This window comes from Oncorhynchus tshawytscha, linkage group LG22 (assembly GCF_018296145.1).
Source record: "Oncorhynchus tshawytscha isolate Ot180627B linkage group LG22, Otsh_v2.0, whole genome shotgun sequence".
Classification (NCBI taxonomy): domain Eukaryota; kingdom Metazoa; phylum Chordata; class Actinopteri; order Salmoniformes; family Salmonidae; genus Oncorhynchus; species Oncorhynchus tshawytscha.
This window is the reverse complement of record NC_056450.1, coordinates 45288172-45311324: the sequence shown is the minus strand read 5'-3', so window position 1 is coordinate 45311324 and position 23153 is coordinate 45288172. Positions and strand designations below refer to the sequence as shown.

The 23153-nt window shown below is 45.4% G+C and overlaps 1 long non-coding RNA gene across 1 annotated transcript; it reads right to left on the bottom strand.

Moving 5' to 3' along the window:
• Positions 1–54: 54 nt before the first annotated feature.
• LOC121840492 lies at positions 55–16552 on the bottom strand. The gene is made up of 3 exons (XR_006079675.1): positions 16203–16552; positions 2639–2739; positions 55–86 (listed from the first exon to the last, which is right to left on the bottom strand). It is a non-coding gene; the product is annotated as an uncharacterized LOC121840492 (long non-coding RNA).
• Positions 16553–23153: the final 6601 nt, after the last annotated feature.

Genomic DNA, 23153 nt, shown 5'->3' with positions numbered 1-23153 from the left:
CGTTCAGTGGGAGGTAGCCTGGAGCCCCTTGTCTTTCCAGTAGATGCATCGCTGGAGAAGGTCTGGACCTGCCACTCCTCCACCCACTGAAACACCACCCAGTAGACACACACTTGGAGCCCATCAGTTTCAGCCTGGTTTAATGTGAAAGAGTCATAATGCACGGAGCAGCAAGAACAGCAACACAATGATTTTCTGTAGTGGATGGAGACCATGCAGGGCAGTCAGGTTCAGCAGCGTTCAGCCTGGTTTCCCAGTAGATAACAGCTTGGCTTGGAGCCCATCAGTTAGTCAGCCTGGTTTCCCAGTAGATAACAGCTTGGCTTGGAGCCCATCAGTTAGTCAGCCTGGTTTCCCAGTAGATAACAGCTTGGCTTGGAGCCCATCAGTTAGTCAGCCTGGTTTCCCAGTAGATAACAGCTTGGCTTGGAGCCCATCAGTTAGTCAGCCTGGTTTCCCAGTAGATAACAGCTTGGCTTGGAGCCCATCAGTTAGTCAGCCTGGTTTCCCAGTAGATAACAGCTTGGCTTGGAGCCCATCAGTTAGTCAGCCTGGTTTCCCAGTAGATAACAGCTTGGCTTGGAGCCCATCAGTTAGTCAGCCTGGTTTCCCAGTAGATAACAGCTTGGCTTGGAGCCCATCAGTTAGTCAGCCTGGTTTCCCAGTAGATAACAGCTTGGCTTGGAGCCCATCAGTTAGTCAGCCTGGTTTCCCAGTAGATAACAGCTTGGCTTGGAGCCCATCAGTTAGTCAGCCTGGTTTCCCAGTAGATAACAGCTTGGCTTGGAGCCCATCAGTTAGTCAGCCTGGTTTCCCAGTAGATAACAGCTTGGCTTGGAGCCCATCAGTTAGTCAGCCTGGTTTCCCAGTAGATAACAGCTTGGCTTGGAGCCCATCAGTTAGTCAGCCTGGTTTCCCAGTAGATAACAGCTTGGCTTGGAGCCCATCAGTTAGTCAGCCTGGTTTCCCAGTAGATAACAGCTTGGCTTGGAGCCCATCAGTTAGTCAGCCTGGTTTCCCAGTAGATAACAGCTTGGCTTGGAGCCCATCAGTTAGTCAGCCTGGTTTCCCAGTAGATAACAGCTTGGCTTGGAGCCCATCAGTTAGTCAGCCTGGTTTCCCAGTAGATAACAGCTTGGCTTGGAGCCCATCAGTTAGTCAGCCTGGTTTCCCAGTAGATAACAGCTTGGCTTGGAGCCCATCAGTTAGTCAGCCTGGTTTCCCAGTAGATAACAGCTTGGCTTGGAGCCCATCAGTTAGTCAGCCTGGTTTCCCAGTAGATAACAGCTTGGCTTGGAGCCCATCAGTTAGTCAGCCTGGTTTCCCAGTAGATAACAGCTTGGCTTGGAGCCCATCAGTTAGTCAGCCTGGTTTCCCAGTAGATAACAGCTTGGCTTGGAGCCCATCAGTTAGTCAGCCTGGTTTCCCAGTAGATAACAGCTTGGCTTGGAGCCCATCAGTTAGTCAGCCTGGTTTCCCAGTAGATAACAGCTTGGCTTGGAGCCCATCAGTTAGTCAGCCTGGTTTCCCAGTAGATAACAGCTTGGCTTGGAGCCCATCAGTTAGTCAGCCTGGTTTCCCAGTAGATAACAGCTTGGCTTGGAGCCCATCAGTTAGTCAGCCTGGTTTCCCAGTAGATAACAGCTTGGCTTGGAGCCCATCAGTTAGTCAGCCTGGTTTCCCAGTAGATAACAGCTTGGCTTGGAGCCCATCAGTTAGTCAGCCTGGTTTCCCAGTAGATAACAGCTTGGCTTGGAGCCCATCAGTTAGTCAGCCTGGTTTCCCAGTAGATAACAGCTTGGCTTGGAGCCCATCAGTTAGTCAGCCTGGTTTCCCAGTAGATAACAGCTTGGCTTGGAGCCCATCAGTTAGTCAGCCATAAACGTGTTTAATTATTATACACAACCGTACAAAAGTTTCGGGTCACTTAAAAATGTCCATGTTTTTGGAATGAAAAGCACATTTTTTGACCATTTAAAATAACATCAAATTGATCAGAAATACAGTGTAGACATTGTTAATGTTGTAAATGACTATTGTAGCTGGAAACGGCTGATTTTTAATGGAATATCTACAGTACATAGGAGTACAGAGGCCCATTATCAGAAACCATCACTCCTGTGTTCCAATGGCACGTTGTGTTAGCTAATCCAAGTTTATCATTTTAAAAGGCCAACTGATCATTAGATCATTTTGCAATTATGTTAGCACAGCTGAAAACTGTCGTTCTGATTAAAGAAGCAATAAAACTGGCCTTTAGACTAGTTGAGGATCTGGAGCAGCAGCATTTGTGGGTTCGACTACAGGCTCAACATGGCTGGTACTATTGTTGTTAAAAAACAAGCACATTTCTAAGTAACCCCAAACTTTTGATAGGTAGTGGATATACATAACCTTGAGTTAAGGTTCTTGTTTTAACTGTGCTATACAAACAGTTTATTTACAGTATTATTATCACCCAGCCTTAGTCTGAACACACACACACACACACACACACACACACACACACACACACACACACACACACACACACACACACACACACACACACACTGATTCAATCCATTTCAACCTGACCCTCAATGTGTCTTTGCAAATGTCTGCCACTGCCAACATGTGATTGTGTGTGTGTACCCACGGTGCTCCTGAGGTCCAGAGGGAGACTGAAGTAAAGGATGGAGAGGAGGAGGAAGACTGCTCCCATGGTAACGCTCTTCTTATAGGTCCACCGCATCGCCCCTAACACACAGTCAGCACATCAGGAAATTATTCAGTAGGTGTTTACAGACAGGTAAAAGTGAGACAGGAGACAGGTAGAAAAGAGACAGGTAGAAAAGAGACAGGCAGTAGAGAGACAGACAGGCAGTAGAGAGACGGACAGGCAGTAGAGAGACAGGTAGAAAAGAGACAGGTAGAAAAGAGACAGGCAGTAGAGATGAAAGGCAGGCAGTAGAGAGACGGACAGGCAGTAGAGAGACGGACAGGCAGTAGAGAGACGGACAGGCAGTAGAGAGACGGACAGGCAGTAGAGATGACGGACAGGCAGTAGAGAGACGGACAGGCAGTAGAGAGACAGACAGGCAGAAGAGAGACGGACAGGCAGTAGAGAGACAGACAGGCAGTAGAGAGACGGACAGGAAGTAGAGAGACAGACAGGCAGAAGAGAGAGAAGAACAGGTAGTAGAGAGACGGACAGGCAGTAGAGAGACGGACAGGAAGTAGAGAGACGGACAGGCAGTAGAGAGACGGACAGGCAGTAGAGAGACGGACAGGAAGTAGAGAGACGGACAGGCAGTAGAGAGACGGACAGGAAGTAGAGACGGACAGGAAGTAGAGAGACGGACAGGAAGTAGAGAAGAACAGGTAGTAGAGAGACGGACAGGCAGTAGAGAGACGGACAGGCAGTAGAGAGACAGACAGGAAGTAGAGAGACAGACAGGTAGTAGAGAGAAGAACAGGAAGTAGAGAGACGGACAGGCAGTAGAGAGACAGACAGGAAGTAGAGAGAAGAACAGGTAGTAGAGAGACGGACAGGCAGTAGAGAGACAGACAGGAAAGTAGAGACGGACAGGCAGTAGAGAGACGGACAGGAAGTAGAGACGGACAGGCAGTAGAGAGACGGACAGGAAGTAGAGACGGACAGGAAGTAGAGAGACGGACAGGCAGTAGAGACGGACAGGCAGTAGAGAGACGGACAGGCAGTAGAGAGACGGACAGGCAGTAGAGACGGACAGGCAGTACAGAGACGGACAGGAAGTAGAGAGAAGAACAGGCAGTAGAGACGGACAGGAAGTAGAGAGACAGACAGGCAGTAGAGACGGACAGGAAGTAGAGAGAGGACAGGAAGTAGAGAGACGGACAGGAAGTAGAGAGAAGAACAGGTAGTAGAGAGACGGACAGGCAGTAGAGACGGACAGGCAGTAGAGAGACAGACAGGAAGTAGAGAGACGGACAGGTAGTAGAGAGAAGAACAGGAAGTAGAGAGACTGACAGGCAGTAGAGAGACAGACAGGAAGTAGAGAGACGGACAGGTAGTAGAGAGACGGACAGGCAGTAGAGAGACGGACAGGCAGTAGAGAGACAGACAGGAAGTAGAGAGAAGAACAGGTAGTAGAGACGGACAGGCAGTAGAGAGACGGACAGGCAGTAGAAAGACGGACAGGCAGTAGAGAGACGGACAGGTAGTAGAGAGACGGACAGGAAGTAGAGAGACGGACAGGCAGTAGAGACGGACAGGAAGTAGAGAGACGGACAGGAAGTAGAAAGACGGACAGGAAGTAGAGAGACGGACAGGTAGTAGAGAGACGGACAGGAAGTAGAAAGACGGACAGGAAGTAGAGACGGACAGGTAGTAGAGAGACGGACAGGCAGTAGAGAGACGGACAGGCAGTAGAGAGACGGACAGGAAGTAGAGAGACGGACAGGAAGTAGAGAGACGGACAGGCCGTAGAAAGAGAGACGGACAGGCCGTAGAGACAGACAGGCAGTAGAGAGACAGACAGGAAGTAGAGACGGACAGGTAGTAGAGAGAAGAACAGGAAGTAGAGAGACGGACAGGCAGTAGAGAGACAGACAGGAAGTAGAGAGAAGAACAGGCAGTAGAGACGGACAGGCATTAGAGAGACGGACAGGCAGTAGAGAGACAGACAGGAAGTAGAGAGAAGAACAGGCAGTAGAGAGACGGACAGGCAGTAGAGAGACGGACAGGCAGTAGAGAGACAGACAGGAAGTAGAGACAGACAGGAAGTAGAGAGACAGACAGGCAGTAGAGGCAGACAGGCAGTTCCCTACCTCCTCCCGCTGCCACCTGCCTCCTCCAGTTTTGTGGTAATGCTGTAATCAATTGGTTGTACTCTTGGATTGAGCAGACCTTCCCAAACAATTCTGATAACTCCATGAAGGACATAACTCTACCATTCCACTTTACAATATCATTTAAAAACCAAATACCCTTTTCAAAAAGCCATAATATTTGTTCCATCTTTTCAGGGGGATGAAAATAAAATTGTATCCAGCTCTGCAATGCTTGTTTGAAAAACAGAGATACTTTGAAAATGAAAATGAGACATGGTAAAAAGGCCATTTTTAAACAATGGATGAGCTTTTCTTATTAATCTAATTGAGAACCATTTAGGGTTCAAATGAAACTGTTGAATGTGTGAAGCTTCAGAGAGAGGTTTAGTGCTTTTATATTTAATAATCTCAACCCACTCAGTTCATGTTCATTATTCAGATAGGCACACTTTCCTTTTGTCTGGTTTAGCGTCCCAGATAAAGATAAATATTTTTTGCTCATATGATTTGAAAAACGAATCATCAGGAGTAAGCAGAACCATAAGTGAGTGAGTAGCCCATAAAATTGTCAGAGACTCCAGTAGCCAAGTTATTGACTGTTTTCTCTGCTACCGCACAGCAAGCTGTACCGGAGCACCAAGTCTAGGACCAAAAGGCTCCTCAACAGCTTCTACTCCAAAGCCATTAGACTACTGAACAAGTCATAAAAACCGCCACCGGACTATTGACATTGATTTTCCCATGATGTCAAGCAAAGAGGCACTGAGTTTGAAGGTAAACCTTGAAATACATCCACAGGTACACCTCCAATTGACTCAAATTATGTAAATTATTATCAGAAACTTCTATAGCCATGACATCATTGTCTGGAATTTTCCAAGCTGTTTAAAGGCACAGTCAACTTAGTGTATGTAAACTTCTGACCCACTGGAATTGTGATACAGTGAATTATAAGTGAAATAATCTGTCTGTAAACAGTTGTTGGAAAACTTCCTTGTGTCATGCACAAAGTAGATGTCCTAACAGACTTGACAAAACTATAGTTTGTTAACAATAAATTTGTGGAGGGGTTGAAAAACGAGTTTCAATGACTCCAATCTAAGTGTATGTAAACTTCCGACATGAACTGTACATGTAGATAGGGTTATTAAAGTGACTATGCATATATAATAACAGAGAGTAGCAGCAGTGTAAAAGAGGAGGGGGGGCAATGCACAAAGTCTGGGCAGCCATTTGATGAGCTGTTCAGGAGTCTCATGGTTGGGGGTAGAAGCTGTTTAAAGGCCTCTTTTAAAAGCCTCTTGATGAGCTGTTCAGGAGTCTTATGGTTGGGGGAAGAAGCTATTTAGGAGCTTCTAGGAACTAGACTTGGCGCTCCGGTACCGCTTGCCGTGTGGTAGCAGAGAGAACAGTCTATGACTAGGGTGGCTGGAGTCTGACAATTTTTAGGGCCTCCCTCTGACACAGCCTGGTATAGAGGTCCTGGATGGCAGGAAGATAGACCCCAGCGATGTACTGGGCCGTATGCACTACCCTCTGTAGTGCCTTGCGGTCGGAGGACGAGCAGTTGCCATACCAGGCAGTTATGCTCTCGATGGTGCAGCTGTAGAACTTTTTGAGGATCTGAGGACCCAGGACAAATCTTTCCCCATCCACGTGGAAATTCTATGAGAGTTATGTGAAGGCCAATTAGATGATGATGATGCGATCGCATTCTGTCTCCTATTAAAACCTTTTTAACTTTTGATGCAAGAGAAAAAGAGACAAGAATGTAGTCAAGATGACTAGCTTGATTAAGTCTCCTCCATGTATTTCTCACTAGGTCGGGGTTTTTGTCTCCAAATATCCACTATTTCTAATAATAATCATCTTCATTCTAAGCCTAGTAGAGAGTGTGTGCTCTCAGGCCTGGAGGGAAGCTAAAGTCATTCCTCTACCTAAGAATAATAAAGCCCCCTTTACTGGCTCAAATAGCCGACCAATCAGCCTGTTTAATAATGGGAATTGATGTAAAATATATCACTAGCCACTTTAAACAATGCTACCTAATATAATGTTTACATACCCTACATTATTCATCTCATATGTATATGTATATACTGTACTCTATATCATCTACTGCACCTTTATGTAATACATATATCACTAGCCACTTTAAACAATGCTACTTAATATAATGTTTACATACCCTATATGTATATACTGTACTCTATATCATCTACTGCATCCTTATGTAATACATGTATCACTAGCCACTTTAACTATGCCACTTTGTTTACATACTCATCTCATATGTATATACTGTACTCGATACCATCTACTGTATCTTGCCTATGCTGCTCTGTACCATCACTCATTCATATATTCTTATGTACATATTCTTTATCCCCTTACACTGTGTATAAGACAGTAGTTTTGGAATTGTTAGTTAGATTACTTGTTGGTTATTACTGCATTGTCGGAACTAGAAGCACAAGCATTTCGCTACACTCGCATTAACATCTGCTAACCATGTGTATGTGACAAATAACATTAGATTTTTGATTTGATTTGTTACCAACCCTTCGTAAACTTCCGGAAAAATGGTGTTTAACCAGATCCAATGATATTTCACAGGAAACAAACTGACAGCATTTCAACATGCTTGTTAACAAGTTAGCCCAGTGGCTAGTGGTTAGTGGTCAGGGTAGCCCAGTGGTTAGTGGTCAGGGTAGCCCAGTGGCTAGTGGTTAGTGGTCAGGGTAGCCCAGTGGCTAGTGGTTAGTGGTCAGGGTAGCCCAGTGGTTAGTGGTCAGGGTAGCCCAGTGGCTAGTGGTCAGGGTAGCCCAGTGGCTAGTGGTCAGGGTAGCCCAGTGGCTAGTGGTCAGGGTAGCCCAGTGGCTAGTGGTTAGTGGTCAGGGTAGTCCAGTGGTTAGTGGTCAGGGTAGCCCAGTGGTTAGTGGTCAGGGTAGCCCAGTGGTTAGTGGTCAGGGTAGCCCAGTGGTTAGTGGTCAGGGTAGCCCAGTGGCTAGTTGTCAGGGTAGCCCAGTGGCTAGTGGTCAGGGTAGCCCAGTGGCTAGTGGTCAGGGTAGCCCAGTGGCTAGTGGTCAGGGTAGCCCAGTGGTTAGTGGTCAGGGTAGCCCAGTGGCTAGTGGTTAGTGGTCAGGGTAGCCCAGTGGCTAGTTGTCAGGGTAGTCCAGTGGCTAGTGGTTAGTGTAGCCCAGTGGCTAGTGGTTAGGGTAGCCCAGTGGCTAGTGGTCAGGGTAGCCCAGTGGCTAGTGGTTAGTGGTCAGGGTAGCCCAGTGGTTAGTGGTTAGTGGTCAGGGTAGCCCAGTGGCTAGTGGTTAGTGGTTAGTGGTCAGGGTAGCCCAGTGGCTAGTGGTTAGTGGTCAGGGTAGCCCAGTGGCTAGTGGTCAGGGTAGCCCAGTGGCTAGTGGTTAGTGGTCAGGGTAGCCCAGTGGCTAGTGGTTAGTTGTCAGGGTAGCCCAGTGGCTAGTTGTTAGTGGCTAGTGGTTAGTGGTCAGGGTAGCCCAGTGGCTAGTGGTTAGTGGTCAGGGTAGCCCAGTGGCTAGTTGTCAGGGTAGCCCAGTGGCTAGTGGTCAGGGTAGCCCAGTGGTTAGTGGTCAGGGTAGCCCAGTGGCTAGTGGTTAGTGGTCAGGGTAGCCCAGTGGTTAGTGGTCAGGGTAGCCCAGTGGCTAGTGGTTAGTGGTCAGGGTAGCCCAGTGGCTAGTTGTCAGGGTAGTCCAGTGGCTAGTGGTTAGTGTAGCCCAGTGGCTAGTGGTTAGGGTAGCCCAGTGGCTAGTGGTCAGGGTAGCCCAGTGGCTAGTGGTTAGTGGTCAGGGTAGCCCAGTGGTTAGTGGTTAGTGGTCAGGGTAGCCCAGTGGCTAGTGGCTAGTGGTTAGTGGTCAGGGTAGCCCAGTGGCTAGTGGTCAGCGTAGCCCAGTGGCTAGTGGTCAGGGTAGCCCAGTGGCTAGTGGTTAGGGTAGCCCAGTGGCTAGTGGTTAGGGTAGCCCAGTGGCTAGTGGTTAGGGTAGCCCAGTGGCTAGTGGTCAGGGTAGCCCAGTGGCTAGTGGTTAGGGTAGCCCAGTGGCTAGTGGTCAGGGTAGCCCAATGGCTAGTGGTTAGTGGTCAGGGTAGCCCAGTGGTTAGTGGTCAGGGTAGCCCAGTGGCTAGTGGTTAGTGGTCAGGGTAGCCCAGTGGCTAGTTGTCAGGGTAGTCCAGTGGCTAGTTGTCAGGGTAGCCCAGTGGCTAGTTGTCAGGGTAGCCCAGTGGCTAGTTGTCAGGGTAGCCCAGTGGCTAGTGGTTAGTGGTCAGGGTAGCCCAGTGGCTAGTGGTTAGTGGTCAGGGTAGCCCAGTGGCTAGTGGTTAGTGGTCAGGGTAGCCCAGTGGCTAGTGGTTAGTGGTCAGGGTAGCCCAGTGGCTAGTGGTTAGTGGTTAGTGGTCAGGGTAGCCCAGTGGCTAGTGGTTAGTGGTTAGTGGTCAGGGTAGCCCAGTGGCTAGTGGTTAGTGGTTAGTGGTCAGGGTAGCCCAGTGGCTAGTGGTTAGTGGTCAGGGTAGCCCAGTGGCTAGTGGTTAGTGGTCAGGGTAGCCCAGTGGTTAGTGGTTAGTGGTCAGGGTAGCCCAGTGGCTAGTGGTTAGTGGTTAGTGGTCAGGGTAGCCCAGTGGCTAGTGGTTAGTGGTCAGAGTAGCCCAGTGGCTAGTGGTTAGTGGTCAGGGTAGCCCAGTGGCTAGTGGTTAGTGGTTAGTGGTCAGGGTAGCCCAGTGGCTAGTGGTTAGTGGTTAGTGGTCAGGGTAGCCCAGTGGCTAGTGGTTAGTGGTTAGTGGTTAGTGGTCAGGGTAGCCCAGTGGCTAGTGGTTAGTGGTCAGGGTAGCCCAGTGGTTAGTGGTTAGTGGTCAGGGTAGCCCAGTGGCTAGTGGTTAGTGGTTAGTGGTTAGTGGTCAGGGTAGCCCAGTGGCTAGTGGTTAGTGGTTAGTGGTCAGGGTAGCCCAGTGGCTAGTGGTTAGTGGTTAGTGGTCAGGGTAGCCCAGTGGCTAGTGGTTAGTGGTCAGGGTAGCCCAGTGGCTAGTGGTTAGTGGTTAGTGGTCAGGGTAGCCCAGTGGCTAGTGGTTAGTGGTTAGTGGTCAGGGTAGCCCAGTGGCTAGTGGTTAGTGGTTAGTGGTCAGGGTAGCCCAGTGGCTAGTGGTTAGTGGTTAGTGGTCAGGGTAGCCCAGTGGTTAGTGGTTAGTGGTCAGGGTAGCCCAGTGGCTAGTGGTTAGTGGTTAGTGGCTAGTGGCTAGTGGCTAGTGGTTAGTGGTTAGTGGGTAGTGGTTAGTGGTTAGTGGTTAGTGGCTAGTGGCTAGTAACCGAAAGGTTGCAAGTTTGAATAACCGAGCTGACAAGGTACACTGTCGTTCTGCCCCTGAACAAGGCAGTTAACCCACTGTTCCCCTGAACGAGGCAGTTAACCCACTGTTCCTCTGAACAAGGCAGTTAACCCACTGTTCCTCTGAACAAGGCAGTTAACCCACTGTTCCCCTGAACAAGGCAGTTAACCCACTGTTCCCCTGAACAAGACAGTTAACCCACTGTTCCTCTGAACAAGGCAGTTAACCCACTGTTCCCCTGAACAAGGCAGTTAACCCACTGTTCCTCTGAACAAGGCAGTTAACCCACTGTTCCCCTGAACAAGGCAGTTAACCCACTGTTCCTCTGAACAAGGCAGTTAACCCACTGTTCCTAGGCAGTCATTGAAAATAAGAAGTTGTTCTTAAGTTTTGGAATGGATAGCAAGGAATAAGTTAGTCCTAAATATTTCTAAAACTAAAAGCATTGTATTTTTTGACAAATCATTCACTAAACCCTAAACCACAACTACATTTCGTAATGAATAATGTGGAAATTGAGCAAGTTGAGGTAACTGAACTGCTTGGAGAAACCCTGGATTGTAAACTGTCAAGGTCAAAACATGTTGATACAACAGTAGCTAAGATGGGGAGAAGTCTGTCCATAATAAAGCACTGCTCTGCCTTAGCAACAATATCAACAAGGCAGGTCCTACAGGCCCTAGTTTCTACCTTCTTAACAGCACTATCAACAAGACCGGTCCTACAGGCTCTAGTTTCTACCTTCTTAACAACACTATCAACAAGGCAGGTCCTACAGGCTCTAGTTTCTACCTTCTTAACAACACTATCAACAAGGCAGGTCCTACAGGCCCTAGTTTATACCTTCTTAACAACACTATCAACAAGGCAGGTCCTACAGGCCCTAGTTTCTACCTTCTTAACAGCACTATCAACAAGGCAGGTCCTACAGGCCCTGGTTTTGTCTCACCCGTTCTACTGTTCAGTAGTTTGGTCAGGTGCCAAAAGAGGGACTTGGGAAAAATTGCAGTTGTCTCAGAACAGGCCCTTAAATGTACACGGAGAGCTAACGTTAATGACATGCATGCAAATCTCTCCTGGCTGAAAGTGGAGGAGAGATTGACTTCATCACTACTTGTATTTGTGAGAGGTGTTGACATGTTGAAAGCACCAAGCTGTCTGTTTAAATACTAGCACACAGCTCAGACACCCATACATACCCCACAAGACATGCCACCAGAGGTCTGTTTAAATACTAGCACACAGCTCAGACACCCATACATACCCCACAAGACATGCCACCAGAGGTCTCTTCACAGTCCCCAAATCCAGAACAGACTATGGGAGGCGCACAGTACAACATAGAGCCATGACTACATGGAACTCTATTCCACATCAGGTAACTGATGCAGCAGGAGAATCAGATTTAAAAAGCAGATAAAAAATACCTGATGGAACAGCGGGGACTGTGAAGACACACAAACATTGGCACAGACACATACACACATACATGATAACATACACACTAAACACACACGTGATAACATACACACTAAACACACACGTGCACATGGATGTTGTGTTGTAGATCTGTGGTAGTGGAGTATGGGCCTGAGGGTACACACTTCATGTGTTGTAAATTCTGTAATGAATGTATTGTAATGGTTTCAAAATTGTAGTACGGGTGAGACAAAACCAGGGCCTGTAGGACCTGCCTTGTTGATAGTGCTGTTAAGAAGGTAGAAACTAGGGCCTGTAGGACCTGCCTTGTGGATAGTGCTGTTAAGAAGGTAGAAACTAGGACCTGCCTTGTTGATAGTGCTGTTAAGAAGGTAGAAACTAGGGCCTGTAGGACCTGCCTTGTTGATAGTGTTGTTAAGAAGGTAGAAACTAGGTCCTGTAGGACCTGCCTTGTTAAGAAGGTAGAAACTAGGGCCTGTAGGACCTGCCTTGTTGAGAAGGTAGAAACTAGGGCCTGTAGGACCTGCCTTGTTGATAGTGCTGTTAAGAAGGGAGAAACTAGGACCTGCCTTGTTGATAGTGCTGTTAAGGTAGAAACTAGGACCTGTAGGACCTGCCTTGTTGATAGTGCTGTTAAGAAGGTAGAAACTAGGACCTGCCTTGTTGATAGTGCTGTTAAGAAGGTAGAAACTAGGGCCTGTAGGACCTGCCTTGTTGATAGTGTTGTTAAGAAGGTAGGAACTAGGACCTGCCTTGTTGATATTGTTGTTAAGAAGGTAGAAACTAGAGCCTGTAGAACCTGTCTTGTTGATATTGTTGTAAGAAGGTAGAAACTAGGGCCTGTAGGACCTGCCTTGTTGATAGTGTTGTTAAGAAGGTAGAAACTAGGGCCTGTAGGAACTGCCTTGTTGATAGTGTTGTTAAGAAGGTAGAAACTAGGGCCTGTAGAACCTGCCTTGTTGATAGTGTTGTTAAGAAGGTAGAAACTAGGGCCTGTAGGACCTGCCTTGTTGATATTGTTGTTAAGAAGGTAGAAACTAGGGCCTGTAGGACCTGCCTTGTTGATAGTGCTGTTAAGAAGGTAGAAACTAGGGCCTGTAGGACCTGCCTTGTTGATAGTGCTGTTAAGAAGGTAGAAACTAGAGCCTGTAGGACCTGCCTTGTTGATAGTGCTGTTAAGAAGGTAGAAACTAGGGCCTGTAGGACCTGCCTTGTTGATAGTGCTGTTAAGAAGGTAGAAACTAGGGCCTGTAGGACCTGCCTTGTTGATAGTGCTGTTAAGAATGTAGAAACTAGGGCCTGTAGGACCTGCCTTGTTGATAGTGCTGTTAAGAAGGTAGAAACTAGAGCCTGTAGGTGTGACAATACAGAGGCGGATGCAAGATGCAAGCAACGATGGTTTAATGAATACAGTTTACAGCAGCAACAGGACAGACAGTACTCAGACGGAATCCGACCCAGGGACTAGGGCGCCTCTTCCTATGATAGCGTCCTGAGAAATCCAGGGGAGTGTGTCCGGATGGGTAGGAGGAAGCACAGCAGATAATCCACACAAGGGCGGTGAGAGATGAGCACAGACACACGACACAACCTCAGAGAAGTAACAACGATCTGACAACAAGAAACACTGGTTACAGAACATATAAAGGGAAGATAAGTGATTCCAGCTGGCACAGACAATCAGGCCGAGATTGGGAACCACGCCCACACAAACACGGGAGAGAGAGAGAGAGAGAGAAAGAGGGAGGCAGTGGATTCATGAACCGTGACAATACCCCCCCCCCTAGGAACGCCTCTTGGCGTTCCCAGGCGAATTTACCTGTCGATTGAAATCATTGATAAGGGAGTGATCCAGAATGTCCCTAGCAGGTACCCAACTTCTCTCCTCCGGGCCGTAACCCTCCCAGTCCACCAGGTACTGGAATCCGCGTCCCCTCCTTCTAGAGTCCAAAATACGATTGACAGAAAAGGTGGGTTCCCCATCAACAAGTCGTGGCGGCGGGGGAACCGGGACCGGCGGGTTAATGCGTGCCTGAAACACAGGTTTTATTTTAGACACATGAAAGGTAGGATGAATTCTCCTATACGCCGGAGGAAGCTTGAGCCGGACCGCCACCGGACTAATGATCCTGGTGACTTTGAAGGGGCCGATAAATTTGGGGGCAAGCTTGTTCGAAACGGATCGGAGTGGAATGTTCTTAGTAGAAAGCCACACTCTTTGGCCAACGACGTATACCGGAGGCTTCGACCGGTGGCGATCGGCCTTAGCCTTGGTGCGCGCCCCCACCCGGAGAAGAGTCTCACGGGCTCTGCTCCATGCGTGACGGCACCTCTGGATGAAAGCGTGAGCGGAGGGAACAGTGACCTCGGACTCCGTACTGGGAAAGATAGGTGGCTGGTAACCTAAACTACACTCAAACGGAGAGAGACCCGTGGCTGCCACTGGCAACGAATTGTGAGCGTACTCAACCATAGAGAGTTGTTGACTCCAGGAAGAGGGATTCTTAGAAACCAAACATCGCAACACTCTCTCCAAATCTTGGTTGGCCCTCTCCGTTTGACCGTTGCTCTGGGGATGAAACCCTGAAGACAGGCTGACACTCGCTCCCAGTAACCTACAAAACTCTTGCCAAAACTTGGACACAAATTGGGGCCCCCTGTCAGAAACTACGTCCATAGGCATGACCAAATATTCGAAGTGCCCTCTGGGGGTGTTAAACGCGGTCTTCCATTCGCCCCCCCCCCTTATGCGAACCAAATGATATGCATTCCGTAAATCCAACTTAGTGAACACGGATGCTCCCTGTAACCTTTCAAAGGCTGAGGACATGGTTTAATGAATACAGTTTACAGCAGCAACAGGACAGACAGACTGTACTCAGACGGAATCCGACCCAGGGACTAGGGCGCCTCTTCCTATGATAGCGTGCTGAGAAATCCAGGGGAGTGTGTCCGGATGGGTAGGAGGAAGCAAAGCAGATAATCCACACAAGGGCGGTGAGAGATGAGCACAGACACACGACACAACCTCAGAGAAGTAACAACGATCTGACAACAAGAAACACTGGTTACAGAACATATAAAGGGAAGATAAGTGATTCCAGCTGGCACAGACAATCAGGCCGAGATTGGGAACCACGCCCACACAAACACGGGAGAGAGAGAGAGAGAGAGAGAGAAAGAGAGAGAGAATTCATGAACCGTGACATATTTCCCTCAGATTACACAGATCCACAAAGAATTCGAAAACAAATCCAATTTTGAAAAACTCCCATATCTACTGGGTGAAATTCCACAGTGTGCCATCACAGCAGCAAGATTTGTGACCTGTTGCCACGAGAAAAGGGCAACCAGTGAAGAACAAACACCATTGTAAATACAACCCATATTTATGCTTATTTATTTTATCTTGTGTCCTTTAGCCATTTGTACATTGTTAGAACACTGTATATATATATAATATGACATTTGTAATGTCTTTACTGTTTTGAAATTTCTGTATGTGTAATGTTTACTGTTAATTTTTGTTGTTTTTCACTTTATATATTCACTTTGTATGTTGTCTACCTCACTTGCTTTGGCAATGTTAACACATGTTTCCCATGCCAATAAAGCCCTTGAATTGAATTGAGAGAAAGAGAGAGAGAGAGAGAGAGAGAAAGAGAGAGAGAGAGAGAGAGAGAGAGAGAGAGAAAGAGAAAGAGAGAGAGAAAGAGAGAGAGAGAGAGAGAGAAAGAGAGAGAGAGAGAGAGAGAGAGAGAGAGAGAGAAAGAGAGAGAGAGAGAGAGAGAGAGAGAGAGAGAGAGAGAAAGAGAGAGAGAGAGAGAGAAAGAGAGAGAGAGAGAGAGAGAGAGAGAGAGAGAGAGAGAGAGAGAGAGAGAAAGAGAAAGAGAGAGAGAGAGAGAGAGGGAGGCAGTGGATTCATGAACCGTGACAGTAGGACCGGTCTTGTTGATAGTGTTGTTAAGAAGGTAGAAACTAGGGCCTGTAGGACTTGCCTTGTTGATATTGTTGCTAAGAGGGTAGAAACTAGAGCCTGTAGGACCGGTCTTGTTGATAGTGCTGTTAAGAAGGCAGAGCAGTGCTTTATTATGGACAGACTTCTCCCCATCTTAGCTACTGTTGAATCAACATGTTTTGACCTTGACAGTTTACAATCCAGGGTTATTCCAAGCAGTTCAGTCACCTCAACTTGCTCAATGTCCACATGATTCATTACGAGATGAATACTTATTGACTCTTGACAGCTTTTCCTTTTGAATTCATGTGTAAACATTTCTAAGAACACAATTCCACTTTTGACATTAAATAATAATAAATAATAATAAATAAATCAGTGACACATAATCACAAAAGCCCCATATCTGAGCTTTTAATGTGTATCTGGGACACACATGTAAAACATCCAGTGTTCGGAACTAGACTGTAATGTCTCAGCCTTCACTGCGTTCAGACCTGTGATTAACAGTAGGCCTATAAACTAGTAGTGTTGCTGTAATCTCCCCAGTATGGTCCTTCTGGTGTTTAATGGTCTAGCTAGCACATCAACAGTAGCCTAGACTCGTTTGTAATGCGAGTATTATGGGTAAACTAAGCATGAGACGAACTACATGTTATTGACCCACCTGTCGCCGGTGTGCGTGACGTCTTTAATTCACTGAACGGAGCTCCGCTGTCACATCAGGCCAATACACCAACACTCACGTGTTTTATACACACGGTTGTGAAGAAAAAAATAGAGATTTAAAAAAAACTTTCGGTAAGTTTCTCGCGTTCTATCACCGGCATCAATATACTCTCTCCTCAGACGGCGGTATGAGAGCAAGTGCTGCTGTTAGTTATTCGGTCCCTTCGCAATATAAATGGTACTGTGGTGGTTCATATCTCCCGGTACTTCCTGGTGTTTGTGAGTGGGTGGTTAGTACTATCAATGATCTCTGGGACGTTCATACCCAAAACCTACCCTTCCTTTAACCATTTGAAATATGTCACTTTTTTGGGCCACACAACCAAATTCACATAGAAATGTGTGTTATAGATCTATCATTCTCGTTGAACGCAGGTCTAAGAAGCCGGAGCTGTAGATGTGTTATATGTGCATTTTTCCCTATCTTTTACTTTCGGTTTTGTACACCAGCTTCAAAGAGCTGAAAATACAATACTTTTGGTTATGGAAAATATATTTCACAGCGGTTTAGAAGGTATATTGATTTTCTACACTATAATTGCTTGTTTTGACACTTGAAATTAGGAGGACTATTCAAATGTTAGAATGGTAATGACTGGAGCTGAATTAGTGGATCAAATAAATCCAACACATAGTTTGAAGGTGTTTGATGCCATTACTTTTGCTACATTATTATCAGCCATTCTCCCCTCAGCAGCCTCCAAATACATACATTGTATTGGTCATATGCAGGTGTTTAGCAGATGTTATTGTGGGTGTAGCGAAATGCTTGTGTTTCTAGCACCAACAGTCCAGTAATATCTAACAAGTAATATCTAACAATTTCGCAACAATACACACAATACACACAATCTAAAGGAATTAAATTAAGAATATATAAATATTTGGATGAGTGATGTCGGGGCGGCCTTGACTAAGATACAGTATAATAGAATACAGTATATACATATGAGATGAGTAATGCATAGACTAAGATACAGTAGAATAGAATACAGTATATACATATGAGATGAGTAATGAATAGACTAAGATACAGTAGAATAGAATACAGTATATACATATGAGATGAGTAATGCATAGACTAAGATACAGTAGGATAGAATACAGTATATACATATGAGATGAGTAATGCATAGACTAAGATACAGTAGAATACAGTATATAGATATGAGATGAGTAATGAATAGACTAAGATACAGTAGATACAGTATATACATATGAGATGAGTAATGCATAGACTAAGATACAGTAGAATAGAATACAGTATATACATATGAGATGAGTAATGCATAGACTAAGATACAGTAGAATACAGTATATACATATGAGATGAGTAATGCATAGACTAAGATACAGTAGTATAGAATACAGTATATACATATGAGATGAGTAATGCATAGACTAAGATACAGTAGAATACAGTATATACATATGAGATGAGTAATGCATAGACTAAGACACAGTAGAATACAGTATATACATATGAGATGAGTAATGCATAGACTAAGATACAGTAGAATAGAATACAGTATATACATATGAGATGAGTAATGCATAGACTAAGATACAGTAGAATAGAATACAGTATATACATATGAGATGAGTAATGCATAGACTAAGATACAGTAGAATACAGTATATACATATGAGATGAGTAATGCATAGACTAAGATACAGTAGAATAGAATACAGTATATACATATGAGATGAGTAATGCATAGACTAAGACACAGTAGAATACAGTATATACATATGAGATGAGTAATGCATAGACTAAGATACAGTAGAATAGAATACAGTATATACATATGAGATGAGTAATGAATAGACTAAGATACTGTAGAATAGAATACAGTATTTACATATGAGATGAGTAATGAATAGACTAAGATACAGCAGAATAGAATACAGTATATACATATGAGATGAGTAATGCATAATGTGTTCCATGTATTAAAGTGACCAGTGATTTCAAGTCTATGTTTATAGGCAGCAGGGTCTAATGGGCAACTGATGGCTATTTTTTTGGCCTTTACCTCCCTTCTCACCTCTTTTGCTCACATCGTATATAGACTTGTTTATACTGTATTATTGACTGTATGTTTGTTTTACTCCATGTGTAACTCTGTGTCGTTGTATCTGTCGAACTGCTTTGCTTTATCTTGGCCAGGTCGCAATTGTAAATGAGAACTTGTTCTCAACTTCCCTACCTGGTTAAATAAAGGTGAAATAAAAATAAATAAAAATTGTAACATACTCTTTCGGGACATACTGTCGGAGACACAGCCTTTTGGGTTTTCAGTTCATCACGCAGACAGGAATAAATATCTCTCCAGGAAGAAGAAGGGTGCATGTTTCATGATTAACTACTCATGGTGTGATTGTGATAACATACAGGAACTCAAGTCCTTTTGTAGTAGACCTCACAGTGAAATGCTGAATACAACAGTAGTAGACCTTACAGTGAAATGCTGAATACAACAGTAGTAGACCTTACAGTGAAATGCTGAATACAACAGTAGTAGACCTTACAGTGAAATGCTGAATACAACAGGTGTAGTAAACCTCACAGTGAAATGCTGAATACAACAGGTGTAGTAAACCTCACAGTGAAATGCTGAATACAACAGGTGTAGTAGACCTCACAGTGAAATGCTGAATACAACAGTAGTAGACCTTACAGTGAAATGCTGAATACAACAGGTGTAGTAGACCTCAGAGTGAAATGCTGAATACAACAGTAGTAGACCTTACAGTGAAATGCTGAATACAACAGGTGTAGTAGACCTCACAGTGAAATGCTGAATACAACAGTAGTAGACCTTACAGTGAAATGCTGAATACAACAGGTGTAGTAGACCTCACAGTGAAATGCTGAATACAACAGTAGTAGACCTTACAGTGAAATGCTGAATACAACAGGTGTAGTAAACCTCACAGTGAAATGCTGAATACAACAGGTGTAGTATACCTCACAGTGAAATGCTGAATACAACAGATGTAGTAGACCTTACAGTGAAATGCTGAATACAACAGTAGTAGACCTTACAGTGAAATGCTGAATACAACAGTAGTAGACCTTACAGTGAAATGCTGAATACAACAGTAGTAGACCTTACAGTGAAATGCTGAATACAACAGGTGTAGTAGACCTTACAGTGAAATGCTGAATACAACAGTAGTAGACCTTACAGTGAAATGCTGAATACAACAGGTGTAGTAGACCTTACAGTGAAATGCTGAATACAACAGTAGTAGACCTTACAGTGAAATGCTGAATACAACAGGTGTAGTAAACCTCACAGTGAAATGCTGAATACAACAGGTGTAGTAGACCTCACAGTGAAATGCTGAATACAACAGGTGTAGTAAACCTCACAGTGAAATGCTGAATACAACAGGTGTAGTATACCTCACAGTGAAATGCTGAATACAACAGATGTAGTAAACCTTACAGTGAAATGCTGAATACAACAGTAGTAGACCTTACAGTGAAATGCTGAATACAACAGTAGTAGACCTTACAGTGAAATGCTGAATACAACAGGTGTAGTAGACCTCACAGTGAAATGCTGAATACAACAGTAGTAGACCTTACAGTGAAATGCTGAATACAACAGGTGTAGTAAACCTCACAGTGAAATGCTGAATACAACAGGTGTAGTAAACCTCACAGTGAAATGCTGAATACAACAGGTGTAGTAGACCTTACAGTGAAATGCTGAATACAACAGGTGTAGTAAACCTCACAGTGAAATGCTGAATACAACAGCTGTAGTAAACCTCACAGTGAAATGCTGAATACAACAGGTGTAGTAGACCTCACAGTGAAATGCTGAATACAACAGTAGTAGACCTTACAGTGAAATGCTGAATACAACAGGTGTAGTAAACCTCACAGTGAAATGCTGAATACAACAGGTGTAGTAGACCTCACAGTGAAATGCTGAATACAACAGGTGTAGTAGACCTTACAGTGAAATGCTGAATACAACAGGTGTAGTAAACCTCACAGTGAAATGCTGAATACAACAGGTGTAGTAGACCTCACAGTGAAATGCTGAATACAACAGTAGTAGACCTTACAGTAAAATGCTGAATACAACAGGTGTAGTAAACCTCACAGTGAAATGCTGAATACAACAGGTGTAGTAGACCTCACAGTGAAATGCTGAATACAACAGTAGTAGACCTCACAGTGAAATGCTGAATACAACAGTAGTAGACCTTACAGTGAAATGCTGAATACAACAGGTGTAGTAAACCTCACAGTGAAATGCTGAATACAACAGGTGTAGTAGACCTCACAGTGAAATGCTGAATACAACAGTAGTAGACCTTACAGTGAAATGCTGAATACAACAGGTGTAGTAAACCTCACAGTGAAATGCTGAATACAACAGGTGTAGTAGACCTCACAGTGAAATGCTGAATACAACAGGTGTAGTAGACCTTACAGTGAAATGCTGAATACAACAGGTGTAGTAAACCTCACAGTGAAATGCTGAATACAACAGGTGTAGTAGACCTGACAGTGAAATGCTTACTTACAGGCCCTTAACCAACAATGCAGTATTAAGAAAATAGTAAGAGATAAGAATAACAAATAATTAAAGATCAGCAGTAAATAACAATAGCGGGACTATATACAGGGTGTACCGGTACAGAGTCAATGTGGAGGCTATATACAGGGGTACTGGTACAGAGTCAATGTGGAGGCTATATACAGAGGGTACCGGTACAGAGTCAATGTGGAGGCTATATACAGGGGGTACCGGTACAGAGTCAATGTGGAGGCTATATACAGGGGTACCGGTACAGAGTCAATGTGGAGGCTATATACAGGGTGTACCGGTACAGAGTCAATGTGGAGGCTATATACAGGGGGTACCGGTACAGAGTCAATGTGGAGGCTATATACAGGGGGTACCGGTACAGAGTCAATGTGGAGGATATATACAGGGGTTACCGGTACAGAGTCAATGTGGAGGCTATATACAGGGGGTACCGGTACAGAGTCAATGTGGAGGATATATACAGGGGTTACCGGTACAGAGTCAATGTGGAGGCTATATACAGGGGTACCGGTACAGAGTCAATGTGGAGGCTATATAAAGGGGTACCGGTACAGAGTCAATGTGGAGGCTATATACAGGGGGTACCGGTACAGAGTCAATGTGGAGGCTATATACAGGGGGTACCGGTACAGAGTCAATGTGGAGACTATATACAGGGGGTACCGGTACAGAGTCAATGTGGAGGCTATATACAGGGGTACCGGTACAGAGTCAATGTGGAGGCTATATACAGGGGGTACTGGTACAGAGTCAATGTGGAGGCTATATACAGGGGTACCAGTACAGAGTCAATGTGGAGGCTATATACAGGGGGTACCAGTACAGAGTCAATGTCAATGTGCGGGGACACCTGGTGTCGAGGTAATTGAGGTAATATGTACATGTGGGTAGAGTTATTAAAGTGACTATGCATAGATAATAACAGAGTAGCATCAGAGTAGGGGGTGTCAATGCAAATAGTCTGGTAGCCATTTGATGAGCTGTTCAGGAGTCTTATGGTTGGGGTAGAATCTATTTAGGAGCTTCTAGGAACTAGACTTGGCACTCCGGTACCGCTTGCCATGCAGTAGTAGAGAGAACAGTCTATGACTATGGTGGCTGGAGTCTTTGACAATTTTTAGGGCCTTCCTCTGACACAGCCTGGTATAGAGGTCCTGGATGGCAGGAAGCTTGGCCCAGGATATACTACACACTACCCTCTGTAGTGCCTTGCAGTCGGAGGCCGAGCAGTTGCCATACGAGGCCGTGATGCAACCAGTCAGGATGCTCTCAATGGTGCAGCTCTAGAACCTTTTGAGGATCTGAGGACCCATGCCAAATATTTTCAGTCTCCTGAGGGGGAATAGGTTCACGACTGTCTTAGTGTGCTTGGACCATGTTAGTTTGTTGGTGATGTGGATGCCAAGGAACTTGAAGCTCTCAACCTGCTCCACTACAGCTGAGAAAGGGGACATGTTCGGTCCTCCTTTTCCTGTAGTTGTAAGGCGTCTCGGTGTAGCAGGTAAGACATATTCCAAGAAGGAAAATATTTAAGCTCACAAATACAGACCAACTTACAACGGACACGCACAAAACCATGGGGGAACCAGACGGTTAAATAAGGAACATATAATTATGGGAATGGAAACCAGGAAACAATGAAGACAAAACAAATGGAAAATGAAAAGTGGATCAGTGGCGGATAGAAAACCGGTGATGTCGACCGCGGTACGCCGCGCAAACAAGGAGAGGGACCAACTTCGGCGGAAGTCGTGACAGTAGTCCACAATCATCTCCTTTGTCTTGATCACGGTGAGGAAGAGGTTGTTGTCCTTCACCACACGGTCAGGTCTCTGACCTCTTCCCTATAGGCTGTCTCATTGTTGTTGGTGATCAGGCCTACCACTGTTGTGTCATCAGCAAACTTAATGGTGTTGGTGTCGTGCTTGACCGTTCAGTCACGAGTGAATAGGAAGTACAGGAGGGGCTGATTACGCACCACCTGGGGGCCCCTGTGTTGAGGATCAGCGTGGCAGACGTGTTGTTACCTACCCTTACCACCTGGGGCGGCCCATCAGGAAATCCAGGATCCAGTTGCAGAGGGAGGTGTTTTGTCCCAGGGTCCTTAGCTTAGTTATGAGCTTTGAGGGCACTATGTTGTTGAACACTGAGCTGTAGTCAATGAATAGCATTCTCACATACAGTAGGTGTTCCTTTTGTCCAGGAGTGAAAGGGAAGTGTGGAGTGCAATAAAGATAGCATCATCTGTGGATCTGTTGGTACGGTATGCAAATTGGAGTGTGTCTAGGGTTTCTGGGATAATGGTGTTAATG